Here is a 19,459-nt window from a genome sequence, read left to right on the forward strand (position 1 = left end):
AGCTCTTTCACGAGCTTCCTTCGATACGTGCTTCTCTTTACCCTTGGTCCCAGTTCCCATACACTGGAATTTCACTGCTGCAAAATTTCAGTGCTGCAGTAACAAACAAAGATGTTCTGAAAAATGACAAGTGACAGATAAAGCAAAGGCCCCTGCCTGGCCTTTCTCCCTGCCAGAATCTGCCATTTTTGTCTGCAAGTAAAACAGAAACCTGAGGGGTTTTGTTAAGCTTTGCTTTTTGCTGTGTTAGAGTAGTTCTTAGAGAGTAATTTTGGCTGTTAACTTTGTGGAATATAGTCCTGCATTGGATATTGCTAGTTTTCATGCTTTATTATGTATTTCATACCCTTCTCCCCCCTCGCCCCTCTTCTTTCTTAGTGGCATTGAGTCATGTGATCAGGCCAGGCTGCCAGATTTTGTCTGAAAATGAAATGCTTCCAGTTCTCACCAGGGTGGCTAGAGACCCGAGAGCATGAACCCAGGGCCTGGAAAACAGAACGCCCAGAAAACAAAGAATCCCAGGTATTTATATTTTTAATCAAAAGATTTCTTAAATTATTATTGTTGCTTGTAGGGATTGACCCAAGTTTGAATATGCAGGGTTGGTACTACTGCATTGTATATCCCATCTCAAAGCAGTGCCCAAAATACAGTGACGTGCGCCGGGCTGTGACACCTTCATTTCATGATGACACTGGGGGCATTGGGCTTTGCCAGCAAATGCCCTTGACATGAAGTTCTCCACCACGGGGCCCCAATCTCCTCTAGCAGCTTGTCCTTCATGCAAGCCCAGGCAGGTGGGAGGAGGAGCAGGAGAGATGGTAGGAGCAGCCTGGCTGTGGTATCTTTACTCCCCTGTGCACAACTGCTACAGCCAAACTGCAAATTGGATCAGCTGTAGGGGGTGAAACTTTGGCTAGACCAGAGCACGGTGTTTGTATAAAAGCGAAGGAAAGCTGTGAAGGAGTGTGCTCAGGGAGCAGATGCAGGCTGTGTGTCTTGCCAAGGCAGTGGAAATATCTTTTTTTCCTAGATGTCTTTTTAGTCGAGTAATAAAGGCAACCTCAGGCAAATGGGTTCTGTTTCCATTCATCTAACATACATATTTTAAGACTTACTCTTGTGGGAAGTTTTACCTGCCTTAATAATGTCTCTTTTTTTGTTGTCTTTGTCTTCTGTGTCCCCGTCACTGAGCGCGGCGTGCCAGGATAATGGGAATTGGGGCACGGATCACATCACAGATATCAGTGGGAATTATGTTCACGCATCACAGGGAAAACTTCACAATGTTAGAAACAAAGATATTCTTGATCTCCAGTACATAAAAGATGCATTGTATTTAATTTATGTGGTCATCTCGCGTTGTTCTCACATCCTCACAGTATCAGTGAGGGATAAACTCTTCTTTCAAATTTACCAGACTAAAACCACGGTAGCTGTGCTGAAAGTGTACAAAACTTGACCTAGAAAACCTGCTAGTGTTGTGTCTCCATCAGCGCAGTATATAATGTGAATGCCGTATACTACAAGAGCTATAGGGTAACCGCCTTGCAACAGGGGAACTTTGCTTAGAAAAGCTTTAGAAAATACTAGTTTTTTCTCCTGCTGTGTAAGAGTTTCCCAGGGGCGAGCATCATGGATCGTTACAGAATATACTGAATGCATCTCGTGTAGGCCAGCAGGTAAACTGACTTAATTTCAGTAGATTGGCTTGGATAAGCAAGAACAGCAGGCAGTATCCTTTGCTAACCTTGGAACTGATTAGTATGGAAACTGTGTATTCATCTCAGAAGGTGCCTGGTGACCCCAAATGAATTCACACCATCACCATTAAGTAGAAATGTGGACTGAGCTGTGTCCTATGATTGAAGCAAGGAAGAATCACGGGCTGGTGTTTGTAAAGGACAAAATATTTGCTGTGGGTGGACAAAAGGGCTTAGGTGGCCTTGATAATGTAGAATATTACGATATCAAGATGATATCTACATTAAGTAAGATCTGGGAGAGACATTTTGGGGTAGTCACAGGTAGGCTTACTCAGACATACCATTGATTGTCCCTCTAGTTTTACATACATTCACCAAACCCAGACTTTGTATGACCTCTTCCTCTGACGTGGCGACACAGTCTCTGCGATTAGAGAACGTGATGATGACATCTTCTGAACAGGACACCTCAGCAAGCCCTGCCCCCTTCACCAGGGCTTTCAAGGAGATGCAGTCTGCCTGCCTGCCTTCTGCAGTGTTTGCTGGAGGAGCCAGCCATGTTCCAGTCCTGCTAATGTCTTTTTAAATGTGATGCACTTTGAAAGGTAGAAAACTCAGCACTGCACAGGTGGAAGACTATAGCAGAGGGAGAGCTGGGGGCTTTGTACTGGGCGCCATCAGGACAGATACCCCAGAGCAGTCTTCTCCCAGGCCCAGGTGCCAGCACTCTTTGGCTGCTTGTAGACACAGACGAGTCAGACCTATATAATGAGCTCTGGTGGCATGTTCACGTTGAGTTCTGCAGAGGGATGAACTTTGATGGGCTCCTAAAGTGATGGTAAAGGTCCACATGTGAAACAGGTACACCGGCAACTTGAGCTGTTGCCTAGATAGCTTGTTTCACTGAGAGGGAGGATGTTTTTCTGATGACAACAGGAGCTCTGTATCACCAGTAGATCTGCATGCACACTAGAAGTGTTTTGCTGTGGCCGTTTCCTGGATGAGCAAAGTGGTTTGTTGCACCGAAAGCCTTGAACCTCCTTGTCTCACAGCACGCAGTATTTTATTTTTCCAGCAACTTTTTTTACGAGTATGTCTGCACAGCAGCCATCAGCTGCCTGGCGCTGATCTCACCTCTGCCTTTCTCAGTCAGAGGAGTCTCTTGTCTGCATCAAATCTGCTTCACAAGGCAAAACTACTGCTTGGTCATGGCAAGGAGTTTGCAGACTGTGGCTGAGATCAGACCTGTGCCTTTGACTAGGACACTAGCTCCTGGGTAGTTAAAGCCCACGATAAAAAGCTCTTGGCTAGTGGTGATGTACATTAGTGAGACTGCACCGTAAGCTTTAGCTTCACTGCACACCGCTACTTTATATTATTCTGTTTCCATAAGGCCCGGTGGTGCAATAAATCCACATTCTTTAGTCATCTGATCTGCACGCCAAGTTTTTTCACATAAAGTCCATTTTCCATTGGCTCGTTAGAAGCTGCACTTCAAAACCTACTTGTTATAGGGAAAGAGGGTGTAAAAATTAGAACTAGTAGAAAGTCAGGCATTCTGGGCTCTGCTCTATAAGGATCAGTGTGTTCCTTTAAAAACAGATATTGTGAACTCTGGGCATAGGAAACTGGGAAAACCGCCAGTACAGGATAGAATGAAGATTAATGTGGGCAGCTCCTAGGCAAGTTTTCCACATTTCCTTTACAGGATGTCAATATGCTAAGATTATTTATGAATTTATTTAGGATATTATTATAAAGGTTGCCAATAAAGACTCTCCTTCTTAACATAAACTGTAGCAGCGCTTATGTTTCAGCGTGAGGCTTCTCCTGCACAGAGCTGCTACTGTGCTGAGCGGTGTTCATGTGAAGAGAATACATTTCTGCAGGGATTATGCTGAAATTGCCCAACTTGTTTCCCTTCAGGCTTAAGCAAGATTTAAATTTTGGCTTGTGGATGTGAAAAATAAACACATCGATTTGCTGAATTGCTTCCTGTTCCCAGGAAACATTTTCAAATAAAGATGAAATTCTTTTAACACTCTTTTGCTCGCACTCCTAAATTTAGGGGTGAGCTCCTATGAACAGAGACAAATCTGCCACATTACGATAAATATTAGCACCTCACATGTACCATGTCCCAGTTTTCCACAGATGCTCCAGTTTTTCCATTGTAGCCAATTATGTTTGAAATGAGCGATTTGTCCCAGTTTCACTAAAATAACACATTACATTTATGAAGTGCCTATTATCTCCAGTTCTTCCTGCATTTTACAAATGACAAAAATATCTCTTAATACTTGTGCAAGCTGGTGGGAGATGGAGGTGGCAATTGGAAATAGAATTACAAAGACAGTAATACCGATAAGAAAAAACAAAGTATGGTACTTGGAAATGTTAGAATTAATGAAAAAGTTTGAATCTACTTGCACTTTATAGTGTCTGAGATCAAATACTGAGTCAACGTCTAGAAGAGCAGAAAATGTTAAGATTCTTTCTTTACATTTCTGTCACAAATACCTTTGATTTCAGGACAAAACACCCAATGAGTGTTGCCAGGATTCCCTGTGGATTTCTATTACGTCTCCTAGTAAAAATCCATTGTTCTAATGCTTCTGAACTATGGGATTTCTTCACTTTTGGTCGATTTTATCAGCTTAATAAGAAAGCTACTGTTCTGTCTTTATTTGGCAGACTCTGTCTGCCAAACGAAAGTTCCTCACAAATTAATTAAAGATTATTTCCTGCTTTGCCTGGCATTCCTCAGTAATAATGCCATTTTTTTCAGAATTCATGCATGACCTTCTCAGTGAAGCTCTGTTGTGCAAAAAAACCCCCAAAAGCTTGTCGTAAGTGTATCTTTGCCTCAGTGCTATTCAACACAACACAGTTCCATTTCTTACTTTCTTTATTCATTGGTGGGACAGGATTATGCTTAATCCCCTCAACAGCCTCATATTTGTGATGTGCTGGCATCTTTCCTATGTATTATGCTCTGTCAGTTATTGCAGAGGCTATTAGAGAGATGTGTATAGGACATTTCAAATTGTTGAGCTGGCAAATGTTTACTCCAAGTGGCTTTTGATTCTTAGGGAAATTCCAAGAGGATTTGAATTGGTCCTTTGCTGTTTGCTTTGCATGTTAATTTTTTGTCATTTTTTTTGGCAGGGGTATGCTAAATATTTATGTCAATGAAACTGTTAGATGAAAAATGCTACCAAATGCAAATCAAAGTGTTTTACAAAGCAATTTTAGTAAAGCCCAAACAAACTTCACAAACAATCCACAGTGTAACCATTCTTTTATAGCTGAATTTCTCTCCTACCCACATAGGAACAGTGTTATCCCACTTCAGAGACGCTAGCAATTGTAGGTGGCCGTAGTGCAGCTATGAAAGTTGCACCTAATTCTTTTCAGCTTGAGATTTGAAATTTTGGCAGAAATGACAGGGCAAGTTGCAGAAAGGCAGCAAGGAGGTGAGTTCCCTTTTCAGTGGAAACAGCAGAAATATTACTTGTTCACAGTGGGTAACTTCTCCCCACCTTGCAGAATTTCCCAAGTCTCCAAGCAGGTTTTTAGGATGTGGGAAACCATTGCTTCTCAGAATGAATGCACTATTCTCTTCCCTCTTCCACCTCCAGGGCTGTGGAATACAGTTAGAGCTCAGCAAATATTGTGCAGCTCTTCCCTGGGAATCTGCCAGATCCCGTTTCCTACAAAGGTTGGGTTCATGTTATACCCTCTGCTGCACAATCTGCATATTGCTCCTTGGCTCACAGGTTCTGCACTGTTCTGTGTCTACCCCTGGGTCCTGAGAGCCACCAAAACCTGGGTGAAGTGGACTTCCACCAAATGGTTTTGGTTTGAAGAACTGGAGGTAGAAGGAACGGAAGTCAGTCAAAAGAGTCAGCCAGAGCATTGGCCTTACATACACCCGGGAGGCTGCATTTGCTTCTGAATGGTAACTCACATTTTAGGTAAGTTACTTTCCGTCTCTCTTCTTGCTTTTTGTCTAGCTTGTCTTTTTAAAGGCATATACTCTTCCAAATAGGAATGATGTCAGCACGTTTTCATGGCACATTGTCAGTGGCACCTTGGTTAGAGTTAAGGTCTCTAGTTACTGTAGTACCACAAGCAATAGCCTGCTCAGTCTCCCTGCTGCTAGGAATTGCTAATCCTGAAAAGATTGTCTTCCTTCTCTCTCTTTTTCCAAGGTTGCTATGTATCTTGGAAATGGAGTGGGGAAGGACAAGGGTTGCTTTTTAAATCTTTTTCATTTTGTCTTTCTTGCTCTGTAATATGTTCTTATTCCCCGTGGCAAAGGAGCCATTATGTGGCAGTGACCGCCCTGGCTCTGCTGGATCATGCGCTTCTCTCCGGGAGCTTCAGCAATCCAGCCACGGCAGCCACGTAGGAGCACGTGTGTTGGCTAATGTATAACTAACCTCTTTCTGCTGTTGTTCTTTCTGCGGTTCAGCTCTTTTTCTGCAGGACTTTAGTGCTTTCATTTTCTTTTTTACTTTGAAATCTAGGACCTCTTGGATCATTGCATCCAGCCTACTGCTATCACAGGTACAAAGCATTCAGTCTCCTTCCTAAACCTGCCAAGTTCTGACTTAAAACCAGTTACAATTACTCCCACTGGAATGCTGTTATAAAACCGGCATATCTCACATTTGTGGGTATTATTAGTTTGCGCTGGTGCAGCCAGGATAGAAGAGGGCCATACTGAAGACACACCATGTGACAGAGGGATGTTCTTCTGCTGGGTTTATTTCCCTGCTGGGTTCCTGAAAGCCATAAAGTCAGCCAACAAAGCATTCTGTAATATTGCCGATGTAGACATATAGGAAAAGATGCAGATTTTTTTTCACATTCTTTAGCTGACATGCTGTGTCATCAAAGCTTTGTAGAATGGACTGAGCCTTATCTGCAGGTAACAATTGTACCATTTTGCAACTGTATTGTTTTTGGAGGCTTCTTCAAAGTATAAATCAAGTCTGAAGGCAGGATTTACTTCAGGTCAGCTAAGGGGATAAGGCAGGAGAGAATTTAGGTCACTGGCAGGTGGAAAGAGAGAAATATTTGAGTGCCTCAGGTCACCTGCAAGGACTGAGAAATGCCACACAAGGGGCCTGGGGAAAGAACAGCAGTTTTTGTCACTTGCAGGTAAAGTAGAGATGCTTCTTAGCCCTCAGATCTTTTCCCCATTGCTATGCTGCTGGCATGGGCACGCTGACCAAATGGGAAGGATAACAAGTTGCAACTGTGCCCTTAGCTTGCCTCAGCTGTAGATTGTGTTGCAGTCATAACCAGATCCTCCTCGGTCGTGTGCCTCTGCTCTTGGTAAAAACAATACATCTGTTTTTTTAGACTGTCTTAAATAATTTGACATGCTCCCACAGGAGGAGGATACCACTTCACCAAGTGAGCTGCTGTACAGATTTAGTTACATTGATATTTCTTTATGTGAACAAAGACTTGGTAGATACTTAAGCTTAAAATTTTCTAGAAAACATTGACTGGCCTTTGGTATGCACCTGAATTTTCTTGTTCCTTGAAGAAGCCTTTCAAAGCTCATTGCTTCAGGGAATGGGAAAGCAGGAAGCTGATCAACAAGAGTTTTCTGACATTGATTTGCTGCCATTTAGATGACAGCTACTTTCACTGAGAGACTCTCCTGCAACAGCTCAAAAGCAGGTGCTAGGAGTGGTGTTCCTGCTTAGGCAAATGTGAAAACAAGAGAACTTTCAAATTGTAGAACAAATTCAGGACATGTAAAACTAGAAAAATTCAAAGAATTTTGAAAATCTGCCTGAATCCTCCTTCTTTTAGGGAGGAGCTGCATTTGCCATCCTGCCCCCTCCCCCCTTCTTGTCTGAAAGCACTTTCCTTGCTTTTCACTATGTACCTGCCCTTTGCTCTAGAATATGAGGCACCCCTTGTGAGACACGATTACAGGTATTTGCACTTTTTGTGCCAACATATATCACATTGAGCGCTAGGGACAGCTAAGCTTGTGTCTCAATTTGAGGAAACTGCATCTTTAAAGTCACCCACAAGAATGAACCCTGGATACAGAAGCCACAGCACATGCTGGTACCAGAAAAAGCCTTCAATCACCAGAGGTGCTAGGCGTGCCCAAAATAACGAGGAATTTAACGGAGTAATTTTTAAGGCATGCAAAATAGGTGTGAAGTTCCAAAATTCCTCCCCCATGCACTTGATACCTCTGCCAGCCATGACCAGTGTTTTGAAAGACGCATGGCACTGATTTTCTTGTGGGAGAACAGAAATAAGTCACTGAGTCCTTTCCTATACTGGGAGACAATTGAGACTGTGAGCCCCTGATGCTATTGGCACCTGTGTGCACACCTTGTGTTACCTGGGTGAACGTCCTCGTTGACTTCAAAGGCTGAATCTATGTAAAGTTAAGCATGCACTATAGCGTTCTCCAGGACTGGATGTAACTTTGGTTCTCCTAACTCTAGAAAGACTAATCGTGCTGTCTGTACAGCAGATGAGATAAACTACACATCGACTTGTTGAAGTCAGGATGAAAAGAAAAAGAACTTCAGGGAAACTTGGGCTTTTATTATTTCCCCCCCTCCGGCACTGACTAGTGTTGAATTGGTTAACTCCCTGTGGTTTGATCTCTCTGTGAACTCAGGTCAGTAATGTGGTTAATTAATATTACTTAGAAGGGTTTGAGACTTATTAATATTACTTGGAAGGGTGGAACGTGCTGTGTGTTACGTGCTACTGCAACTAGTAATACTAAACACATGTATTCTGAACAGGTTCCTGACAAACCGTTGCCTTGCATTTAAACAGATAAATTGGTCACATCTTTGTGTCTCTGCCTATCCATCTCACCACTCTGATGTTCTCCACAGAGTTTCTGCAGGCTTCCAAAATATTTTAAAAGATGACATTTTAATGCATATTCCCAATCCCCAAGGAATTAAAGTGAAGGTGGTAGTTATTTTTTAATTCACAACTCATTTGTCTAGAATACTTTGAATTCATGATTTTCTGTAAAATGTCACACATGCTTTAATATGCATTTGCAGTGTAATTGAACATTAAGTATTCACAAGAAATTGTGTGTTTGTCACAGCTGTGGTAAAGCAGCAACGATACAGCTGAGAACCGTATTGGGCTGTTACAGTAATTTATCCTGGGTATTTGGAATGCTGGAGTATATTGGTTCTCTGGATGCTTGGCTTTTATTCTGGACTGATGCAAAATCAATTACAATTCCTGATGTTGTATGCACAGCCGTTTTCCCTTGAGGAAAAAGAGAATCCCACTGGGGCAAAAACTTAAAAAGAACACTGAAAGGTCAGGGAATTGGCACTTGTGTTTGCAAGAACCTGAATAACTTCACAAGCAGAACAAGAATCCAAACCTTAAATGGTCCAATTGCAAAAACCAGTAACTCCAAGAGGAAATCATTAGACATGACCTTTTTGCAAACAGGAATTAATAAAATGTAATCTTAGGCTACGACACATTTTAATTAACTTAATGCCTCTTTCTGATAGATGCTAGTTTCTATAAATATTATCTGCATATACAGTACTGCTAAGGAAACTGGTATAATCTGAAACTCCTGTCATGGTTCTTCTGGGCAAGTTTTTTGCTATTTCTTACTTTTCCTTCCTCACAGAATGCAGGCTCCACACTGACCCCTGGTTATTAGATTATATTTTAGCCAAACTAGTTACTATGCCTAGCTAATGAGGAAAAATGACATTTAATGTCAAGGTTGGCTTTTCAATAACAAGAATGTAACAATAATTTGTATCCCTCTCTGCCCGTGAGGCTGCCATGAACCATTGACAGCTTTATTTTTTTTGGTACATTGGCATTGATGCATGTAATATAAACTGCACCCTCTCCCTTGTCCAAAGATGCAGTGGAGGCCACGTATGAGGAAAGGAAGAGCCACTGTAGAAACAGCCACCATTTACAGGTGTGGGAGAGATCAACTAAGGGGCAGAAAGGTGTAAGATGTTAAAAGCCAAGGTTTTGCCTTTCCTGACTTCTCATTTATTGTAGGCAGCAAGATGTAGAAATAAGGCGGGCAATTTAATTTAATTCCACAGTCTTTAGTGTGCCTGACATTCCTCTTTTCATACTAAAACCTGGTCTTATAACGTCTTGGATTTTCTCTAGAATTAGTGGAATTTTCACCATCACTAATGTTGCATCAGTTTTTATCATTAGTGATAATGCAACTATCACAGTGCAAAGGATGAAAAAAAATCAGAGTTTAAGCAAACTACCATTTTGGAAATCTTTTTTTTTCCTCCGGATAGACATTTAACTAGTTAAAGAGGCATACAGCATCTTTAACAGATGCAATGGTCTTGCAACAACGGGCAAGAGAATCACATCACCAAGCAGAGAGCACATGGCAACATGAGATCATCTTGTTTGCTGCTTCTGCTTATAGAAGTCCGTTGTGTGTCATTTTAGAAATCTGTATTTCAGAAAAGTAATCTTCCAAGGAGAAACGTGGCCATGCAGGGAACAACAGGTGACTTCAACAGGGTGCCAGTGTGGTAGAGATGGGCTGAAAGAGCTCAACACTCCTGGCCTTCCAGCACCCTCTCCTTGATGTTAGTGATAATGATAAACGTGCTTGAAATCACAGAACACAGAGATCTTGTCCATAAGGTGTCATAAGGATATAGGATACAGGGATAAGGACCACGTCAGTAAGAGAGCTTTCATTTTTCAGAAGTGAAAAAAAGCTGTTTCCAAAGGGAGTGCTATTACTACTTAGTCTTATTTATTTGTTCTCTGAGATGTTCTTTGAGATGTGACACAGGATCGCCCCATATGGGGAAAATAAGGGTGAAATGGGGTGAAAATAAGAGAAGAGACAAAGTTACACAACTTTTCCTTTCTCTCTGCACTTCAGAGTGGATTCAGAGGGAAGGAAGCACACTTAGCCTTTCAACTGGATAGGACATTAACAGGGGGCTTTCCTAACTGGTGAAGTAATACACCCTTCAAATGCACATGTTGATGAGCTTTAGTGGCTTTTTTGAACCAGTAATCTACACTACTTCATTCATTGTAAATGGCATAATGTTTTGCATTTAGAGTGTGCATTTCAGCCAGAGCTTTACAAATACTCATTAAGCCCCGAAACACTGCTCTGGAATAGATGAATAAATTATATGGGGAAAGTAATCATTAGAAACCGTGTTGTTTTGTCGAATGGTGTACAGTTTTCATGTAACCAAGGACTTAAGTGCAGCAAGTCCTTGACACCTATTTTCACTTTCCTATATGAATATTCATTTGGCTTAAGTTAACATTTCATCCCCAGATCTTATCGGAATTAAAATTCACCCTCCTCTAATGGAAACTGTGCTGTTTCACTGCTACACACAATGCCTGGCATCAAATAAAATTGTTCTTTGTTCCAAAACTATGGTTAGAATTCAGTGGTTAATCAGCTGCTGATAGCAAACACTCACGGTTTCCTTTATATCCATGTGATGATACAAAAGACAATTGAGAAGTGGCTAAAGTAAGGTTCACGATTCACTCTTGATATTCCAGGCACATTGGGCTCTGTCAATATACCAATATATCGCTTGTCATTATATGTTGCCCTACTTTGAGTTGTGTTTCTTTCCCCTAGAGCAGAACAGTTGTGCACTGAATTCTATTATAGTCACATCTTAAATATGCGTATCTTACATATATCTATATATATTACACTTGGCTAGTACTACATTTTGTTCTTAAAATCCCTCTGGAATGTTAAAAACAAAAGAAAAGATGCTTCCAGGGACATATGGTGGGTTATTAAACAGTTTCTTCTAAAAATCCAGCCTGAATCTGATCCACTTTGTTAATCTCCAGATGTTTCTCATTACATTAGCATCAGCTTAAATGAAACAAGTTTAGTCAGGGTGCTCATATTAATAAAAAAAATAGCCATAATAGTATCATTTTGGTAATTTTCTCAGTGAAGCTAATATTCGAATGGCTGGACTTGTAGGTGCACTTGCAGGTCTTATTACATTGGAACTTAGATGTTCACAGAACCAAGGGTAAAAGCCTGCAATATCCTAACTTATCTTGTAAGTGCTTTATGAACTGTATGTACAATACCTATTTATCTTCATCTTGATTTATAAGAAACAATCTTAGAAAAGTAAATTTTCTCAAAACAACTACCATTGAAAATTGCAAAGCTGATTTCCCATGTACCGAACTAATTCTGTTCCAGAGTGTATATGACAATACATCAATACCATCAGCTGTTTTTTCAGCACTCCAGAAGGACAAACATGACAAAAAGTGGATTTTTTCATGTGATTTTATCTGATTTGCTTTAGCAGCAACAACCCTAAAAGCAGGGTTAATTGGAATAATGACCTTTGGTTGAGACATTTCTTGGGAAATTCACCAGAAAGTGGAGAGAATGGCCAGAAGTGAAAATGCTAGCTCATTATCAATCTCTGGAAATGCCTCAGGCCACCACTGCTACTACTACAGCAAAGCTGCATCCTCCACTAGGGAATTAGCACATTCCCTCCAGGTTTGCATATAATGGAAGTAGTTGTGATAATTTCTCAAAGAAGTCTTTGTTTTCACCATGCCTTTGCCAAACCTGAGCCAGAAATGTGTCATTTAAGGAGTCATTTATGTATTTAAAAAATGAGTATACTGCTTTTGCACTGTTGCCATGGGACAGCTATAGCAGGAAATGAGCAAAACACCCACATAATTATTGTTGACAGAATACAGTTCCAATTTTATCAAGTGTAACCCCTATGTGATATGTTGTTAAGGCAGTCATCAACATCTCAGTGAATGAAATACTGATTTGAGAAATATGCAGTGCCCAAAAGAAACATAGAAAGGTTATGCTTGAAAAACAGAATGTGAAAGACATCTCCTTGATTGAGATGATACGGGAGTAATTATTGGTAAGTCTCTGAAGAACAATTAGAGTTGTTTTTTATTAAATTTTCACATTATGATTCACATTGAAACTGAATGAATCAATATTTAAATCCAGATTACAGTGATCTAATAAGGTATTGAGAAAGATGATACTTTACAAAACAGTCTGTGGAAAAACTATAGAGTGCTGAGAAAAAGCCATAGATTTATAATTTTCAAACTGCCTTGCTTTTGTTCCTTTTTTGTATTTAATCTACTTAGCTACTATTTAAATTAGGTTTCAGAGGACTCTGTAATTAGGAAGTGGGATACAATTCATCATTTGTAAAGACTGAATCCATTAGGTATCGAAATAATAAAACTTATTTACAACAGTGTTTTTAACAGCCTTAGAGAGTTTTAACCATTAATCAATAACAACGGAGAGATGTCAATGTATAAAACTGAATCAGGTATAATATTCCAGTCTGATAAATATCAGGCTATAACTTGCTGAAATACATAATTCTCTCTCCTTAATTGCAGGGTTACTTACTTCACTGATTAAAAGGAAATCTATTTCAGGTGGGCTTTATTGTGAGTAGTAACAAATCTTTATCTATTTAAAAGATACATGGAATAGCCCTACTCCCTCAAGAAAGGAAGTCTCAAATAAGAATATAATTTTTTGAAAGGTAATACTGCAGTAAATGAAGGTTTCATTTCCTTTAATTTATATTAAATAATGAAATTCACTAGACATCTTTTTTGTAAGGATCGTGTCTGTATCGCTTATCCATTTCAACATGCACATATTAAAAAGCACGAATGAAAAGGTGTGACACATGTATAAGTGCATTAATTTACTGAACAACGTTTTGCACCCTGCTGCTCACCTTTTTAGTGGTAAAGTAAGCTGAGGCACCGAGTCTTATTGAGGTATTTTCTGTGGAAGTCCACCTACACAGGCTCTAGAGGAATGAAGAATAGATGAGGGTTAAAAAAAGCATCTTTTCTTTAATACCTTGACTCAGTCCAGTCAGATTCAAGAGCTTGTCTCAAGAACTTGCAGAAGGTTCTTCTTTTTGTATCTGTAAGTTACTTATGCTATTATTAGAAATTGCTCTCCAGGTTTGTGCAATTGTGAGCTGGGTTGCAAGCATCAGCACGTGGCCTTGCTACTTTGGGATCTGAACAGATGTCTTTAGACAGCACAGCACCGTGCTGGGGAAAATGTCCTCTCTCAAACCTTTGCTAACCTCCCAAACTGCTCCTAGGACTCCCTGGGGATGTGCACCCCAGCAGTTCCCACAGAGCAGCCTGAGGCGGGAGCTGCATTACAGGAGCCTGGTGTGTGTGCCCAGCAGGCAGGGAGGCTCAGCTGTAATCCTCCTTCCCAGGGCTGGCTCCCATCCCTGGGAATCCACCTGCCTGCCCGGGATTTGGGGATTGCGGGTGGAGGATGGTGCAGCCAGGCAGCAATGCTAGCCTCAGACCTGGGAGAAGCCTTTGGGCAGTGCTGCCCGAAGGCCAATTTGTAACACCAAAGTAACAGCCACACATCTGCATCCCATCCATCTTTTTGAGGAATAGGAGTAACTATTCAGCCCCATTACATCTGAGATTGAACTGACTTGCACACTGAGAGGCACTGGTCATGCTGATGGTTTACTGCAGGAAGGGAAGATTACTAAGAGAACAAGACAATAAAAAGGGAACATTAATTTCACAGCCCGCAAGGATCCTATGGCTGAACTCGTATCAGAAGTTAAGGCAGAACTGGTATAGTGACAATTTCACTTATCCTGAATTTGTAACTTACAGATTTATTTTTTCTTTTTCTGGGAGAGCGATGATCTTTTCTTTCTACTTTTGTTGTATGTGATTATATATTTATTTTCCTCCTTAAACCAGGCAAAGAAAGTTTTATTTCTGTGTCACCCTGTTTTGGGCTAGGGGGAGATTCAATTAGGTGAGGATATGCAGGAGGATATTTATGGAAGCCTGCAATATTTGGGGATGAGTGGGAAAGATTAATGATATTGCTTAGATATTTTTTTTCTTTTTTGTTTAAGTATGCTTTTCTGTTACTATAGCTACTGGCCGTGTCATGCTCACATACAGATGCTTTATCACGTTGTCTTTAGAAACTGACTGATTGCTGTTGCAAAGCATCAAAACCAGTAGCGGAGGGGATGCAGATGTATAGCAGGAGATTGGAAAACCATGGAAGGACCTGAGTCCAGCATAGGAAGAGGCAAAAACAGATGTGGAGGACTGGAAAGAAGGCACACTTGCTAGGGTTGTAGCAGAAAGCAGGAAGAAACAGGAAAGAAGTAGGATACTGAAAACCTACTCAGGTATGTACACTTCATGTTACCAAAAAAAAACGAGGAGCCTGGTTAACCCTCAGTTATCTCCTTCTGGAGACAAGCAGATAACCAAAATCTTTGCCTCTTCTGCATAGGAGTCTTTGAAAGAAGAACTGGGAGACCACAGTGCAAAGAGGTTGCTCTGCCTGGCGCAAGCTTATTTAGGAAGAGGCTGAAACCTCGGTGAGTTATAAGCCTGCTGAGAAAATCACATCTCTGAAAAGACAGGGCAGAAGATGCTAAAATTTAATCTTGGCTGGCTTTTTGTGTGGGGATTGTTATTAAAGGGACTCCAGGGTGAAGTTTTGGGCTTTGCAAAGCCAACAAGGAACAAACTTCAGGAGGAGCCTGGATAGCGAACTCAGGGGTCTTTAATTTCTTTAGAAAAAATGACTACGTGAAGATTATTGGGAATATGTGACATTCTGTTTGCCCTGAGTGCAGTATGTAGTTGCAAAAAAAAAGGCAAATACGGTAATGGCAGTTGCCAGAGGTGCTGGAAAAGGGTAATACCAGTCATGGGCTATTACACAGGACAGTGCACTCAACACTGGGGAAAAAAGCTTTGATGGGAATACAGAAGTGAGACATCTCATGTTGGGGAAAGGAGTAAAGTGCATAATCTGTGAGGAAACCTCAGAGAATTCAACAGTTTGATTTAAAAATTTAATGCTTTTAAAATTTGAAAAATTTTAAAGGTCAGAGATGTAAATCTTGCCATTTGTCCCATTTCTTAAAAAAGCATCTCCTCTTCATATTCAGGTGCCCATGGCTATGGGGTGACAGGGAGCCCGTTTGTGTTCATAAACATGGAACTGACTTCAAGTGTCTGCTTTAAAACAAACCAAATGTTGATAGTCACAGGTACATAAATGTTGAAGAATTGAAGAAACAATGAGGGTTTCTCAGTGATGCCAGGCCTACAGTGTCCTTTGCCAAAAAAGTAGGATAAAGACCTTCAGCTGTTCATTATAAAAATCTTAGTTAAATTTCTGGAAATGATCCTGTAAGTAATTCTGGCACATAATTGGTTTTTTTGTATGTCTCCCTTCTACAAATAACTTGAACGCCATGCAGCCATTTAACTCTTGTGTTTAGAATGTTTAGAATGATGAAATGTGTAATGATAAAATTATAACTATTTTTTATTTAGTTTAATTATTGATTACCAGATATGTCTTAGGATAAGGATTCTCGGTGTTAGGTAAGTAAATCATTGGGACTTTGTGAAATGCGAAAGAGAAAAAGAGAAGCAGTGATAGGACTGTGTTAAATATAGTAATCATAAAAGCTTGTGTGACAGAAAATTGTAAATTGATGTAGTCATTAGGAAATGTATTCATACATTTTTGCTTTTGCATGCATTTTTGTGCATTTCGGGGACAAGCTTGACTTGATTCCTGAAATATAAATCTGTAGGGCAATAGGATATTCAGGTGAGAGAGGTAATTGCATATATTCGGATATTAGCATCTAAAAGGTAAATCAGTAGGGTATCTTTAAAAATGAAGGAGATTTATAAGGAAAATAAAATTGTTTTGAAGATATCTTCCGGATTACACAAAAGGTACTTTCAGCATAAACACATTTTAAAATATTGACAGTAGTTTGGAAAAGAAAAGCTTTTAACTAAAGATAATTACCATTTTTCTTACTCCTAGAAGAGTTCAGCATGTTTTGGAAGGAGAAGTCTGGATTTGTTATGCAGCACGAGCGTTGCCTTCTCAATGTCATTTTCCCATCTGTCTTGCTCAGCAGTGTTAACAGTCTCAGCTGATCCGTGTGTGCACTCATCAGTCAGATCATACTGCATAGTGATACATTTAGCCTGAAAACTATTCTTGTACAATGTCTGCCATGCTCCATATCTTCCTCAAAGGAACTGTGGATACAATTTGAACTTGTTTATATTCTTTCCAGTGGCCAGGAAAATGAATAATTCCTTTTTCCGTATTTGGAATTCCCTCAACAATAGATTTACCATTATTTAATCCTTCTTACTTTATGAGCTATATTTATCTCTGTACTCATAGAATTCTGTTGCCTGACACTAGATCCATGGAAATTTAGGGAAACGTCTCAATCTAGTGCAAGAGAAATAGGCTTTAGAAATCTTATTTCGTCTAAACTTTGCCATTACTTTCCCCACAGCATAAATAGCCCTGTGCACAAAATGCAAGGTATGTTTCATTTCATGTCAGTGCTTATTAATTAAAAGATAAACCACAATCTCTTGTGACAATACCTTTCCTGTTCTATTCCAGGTTTATTTGGCATTGCAAGCAGTATGTATTAATACTGTCCTGGAAAGTACTTAGGCTGGAAATGGGTCCGGTCTTGCAGATGGGTTGCCTAACTTTTGTACATATCTTGTGACTCCGCCACCCTTCCTTGTGTCTAGCTCTCCTGATTTCTGAGGACTGTGTGGTTCAACTGAAAACATTCCAGATCAGGAACGAGCATGTGCTCTATATTTAGTCATGTCATCAGCAGCACCATTGTGCAAATTGCTTATCTTTCTTAACTACAGCAAGGATTGTCCCTCCTCCTCCTGTACGTAACAGACATCTTTACATTCAAATGGTTGCGACATACTCTTTCTGTGAGCTAGACAGCCATTTGATAATAGTGCCTTTTAGTAGGTATCAGGTGATGACAATTTTTGATGTCCACCTATTTCCAAAAATCTCAACATTTTGAAATAGCTTCTGTTTCCATAGAAATGTAGGCTGAAGGGGACCGTGAGAGATCATCTGTTCATAGCTCCTGCTCTGAGACAAAATAAGTACACTTAGAATCTCCCTGACAGAAGTTTTGTCTGGGCCAACCTTTAGAAATTGGTGAAGGGAATACCACGACATTCCTACTTAAGTCTCTTTTACCACTACTTACCTTTTGGAAAATTTCTGTGTAGTATCTACGTTCAAATTTATCTTCGCATAAATCAAGCTGATTTCTTTTCACCCTGAAATGGATGAACATGGCATAAAATTGATTGGTATGTATTAAAAACTATAAACTATATTTTCATTTTGAAAGAATACAACAAGATCTTTTTATCTTCTTTGCTTTGCCCACCCAGTAAGGTCATATTTGTTCTTTCTTTTCCTTGAATATTTTAAATTTGTCCTCTTCTTGTTGTAAACAATTTTTGGACCTCAAAGTTAAAAAACCCCCCACAAATCAAAATCCTTCTGCATGTTTGCTCTATTTCTTTGTAGTGTTCCTTTATTGTACAGCATGACACAGGCTCTAGCTGCGCATGGCCATTTTTTGTTTTTCAGGTTACTGAAGAATCCTGTTGATGTCACTATTTTTGTTCTGCACTGAGATACTGGCATTAGGTAATCAATTACATACATTATCTTCTTTTCTTTAAAATTCCTTTTGAAGAGAAGCTACCCAGAAGTGTCCTACTAAATGTCTGAAGTCTACCATTTTTGTGGGTTCAAACTTGCAGCAAGTTTGGGGACCACAGCATGTCTCCTTGAGTTACCCAGGGACAAAGGAATTTATTATTCTTACTGTGCTACTTCTGGAATCATTAATAGTGTTCTCTTGAGATGGCTTTTTCCCTGGAAGTTCAACAGTGAAAGTTGTTTTCCCTAATTTGAACAAATACAGCATGTCTAGTCCTTGGTGAAGTTCCTCCATTGTCTGAAGAAGTGTTGCAGTTTTGGAGAAGTGGCATCTGAATTTTTCCTGGAATGTGAATTTGCCTAATTTCTCCAAGATCTCTTTCATATTTCCCCTATTGTCCGATTAACATATTCTTCTACTTGTAAGAATCAGTGTTTTGATTTCTCATCTCTTAAGCACTTGCTACATGGGAATCTCACTGCACAATCTTGAAGAACTGTTCGGTTGCACAACCTATGTTTGAATGTAATCAGAAAAAGAATTGGGCAAACTGATCCCAAATTGTCTCGTGAATTAATCTGTCTCACCGTAAAACCTTTTGTGATTTTAATTCTCAGCTGTTCTGAGCATAGCTGGTAAATCGTGCTAAAAGGCATATTACAGATTTTGCATTATGGCTTATGAGCATTCTTAACCAGGACTTAATAATTTAGGTTCGTTGCTCCTCAAACACTCTGCCTGCCTGGCCTCACACCTTTTATAGGCAGTGCTTGTCCTTTAAAAATATACAGGCCACAACGAAAAAATTGTAACTAGCAGGTTTTTCTATGCATTGTATCTCACTGCAGTTAAGTTTCTGAAACAGCAGCAGCTTTTGACCTTTAAGACCATCAAATTCAATTTTATTCAATTCTCAGAAAAACAGGGAATAGATCATTAGAGTACACAGCAGCCTGAAATCCAGCTGTGATTCTGTAACCTCCTAGACACTGAATCTAATTGTGACTGATGGAAATTGTACCTTAATTTTTTTGTTGGAAATTCTTATATATTATCTTCAGTATTATTTCCAGATTCCTACTCCATGTTTTGTTGAAAAGTTAT

The 19,459-nt window shown here is 39.9% G+C and overlaps 1 long non-coding RNA gene across 1 annotated transcript in view; it reads left to right on the forward strand.

Annotated features, from left to right (window-relative positions):
* The window catches only part of LOC121094669, a 33,376-nt gene extending 16,642 nt beyond the window's left edge, over nucleotides 1-16,734 (forward strand). Inside the window, exons 2-6 of the long non-coding RNA XR_005829921.1 lie at nucleotides 379-8,376; nucleotides 14,771-14,983; nucleotides 15,091-15,178; nucleotides 15,758-15,859; nucleotides 16,657-16,734. This is a non-coding gene — a long non-coding RNA (uncharacterized LOC121094669). The remainder of the gene's footprint in view (nucleotides 1-378; nucleotides 8,377-14,770; nucleotides 14,984-15,090; nucleotides 15,179-15,757; nucleotides 15,860-16,656) is intronic.
* The last annotated feature ends 2,725 nt before the right edge of the window (nucleotides 16,735-19,459 follow it).

This window comes from Falco naumanni, chromosome 10 (assembly GCF_017639655.2).
Source record: "Falco naumanni isolate bFalNau1 chromosome 10, bFalNau1.pat, whole genome shotgun sequence".
NCBI classification, from domain to species: domain Eukaryota; kingdom Metazoa; phylum Chordata; class Aves; order Falconiformes; family Falconidae; genus Falco; species Falco naumanni.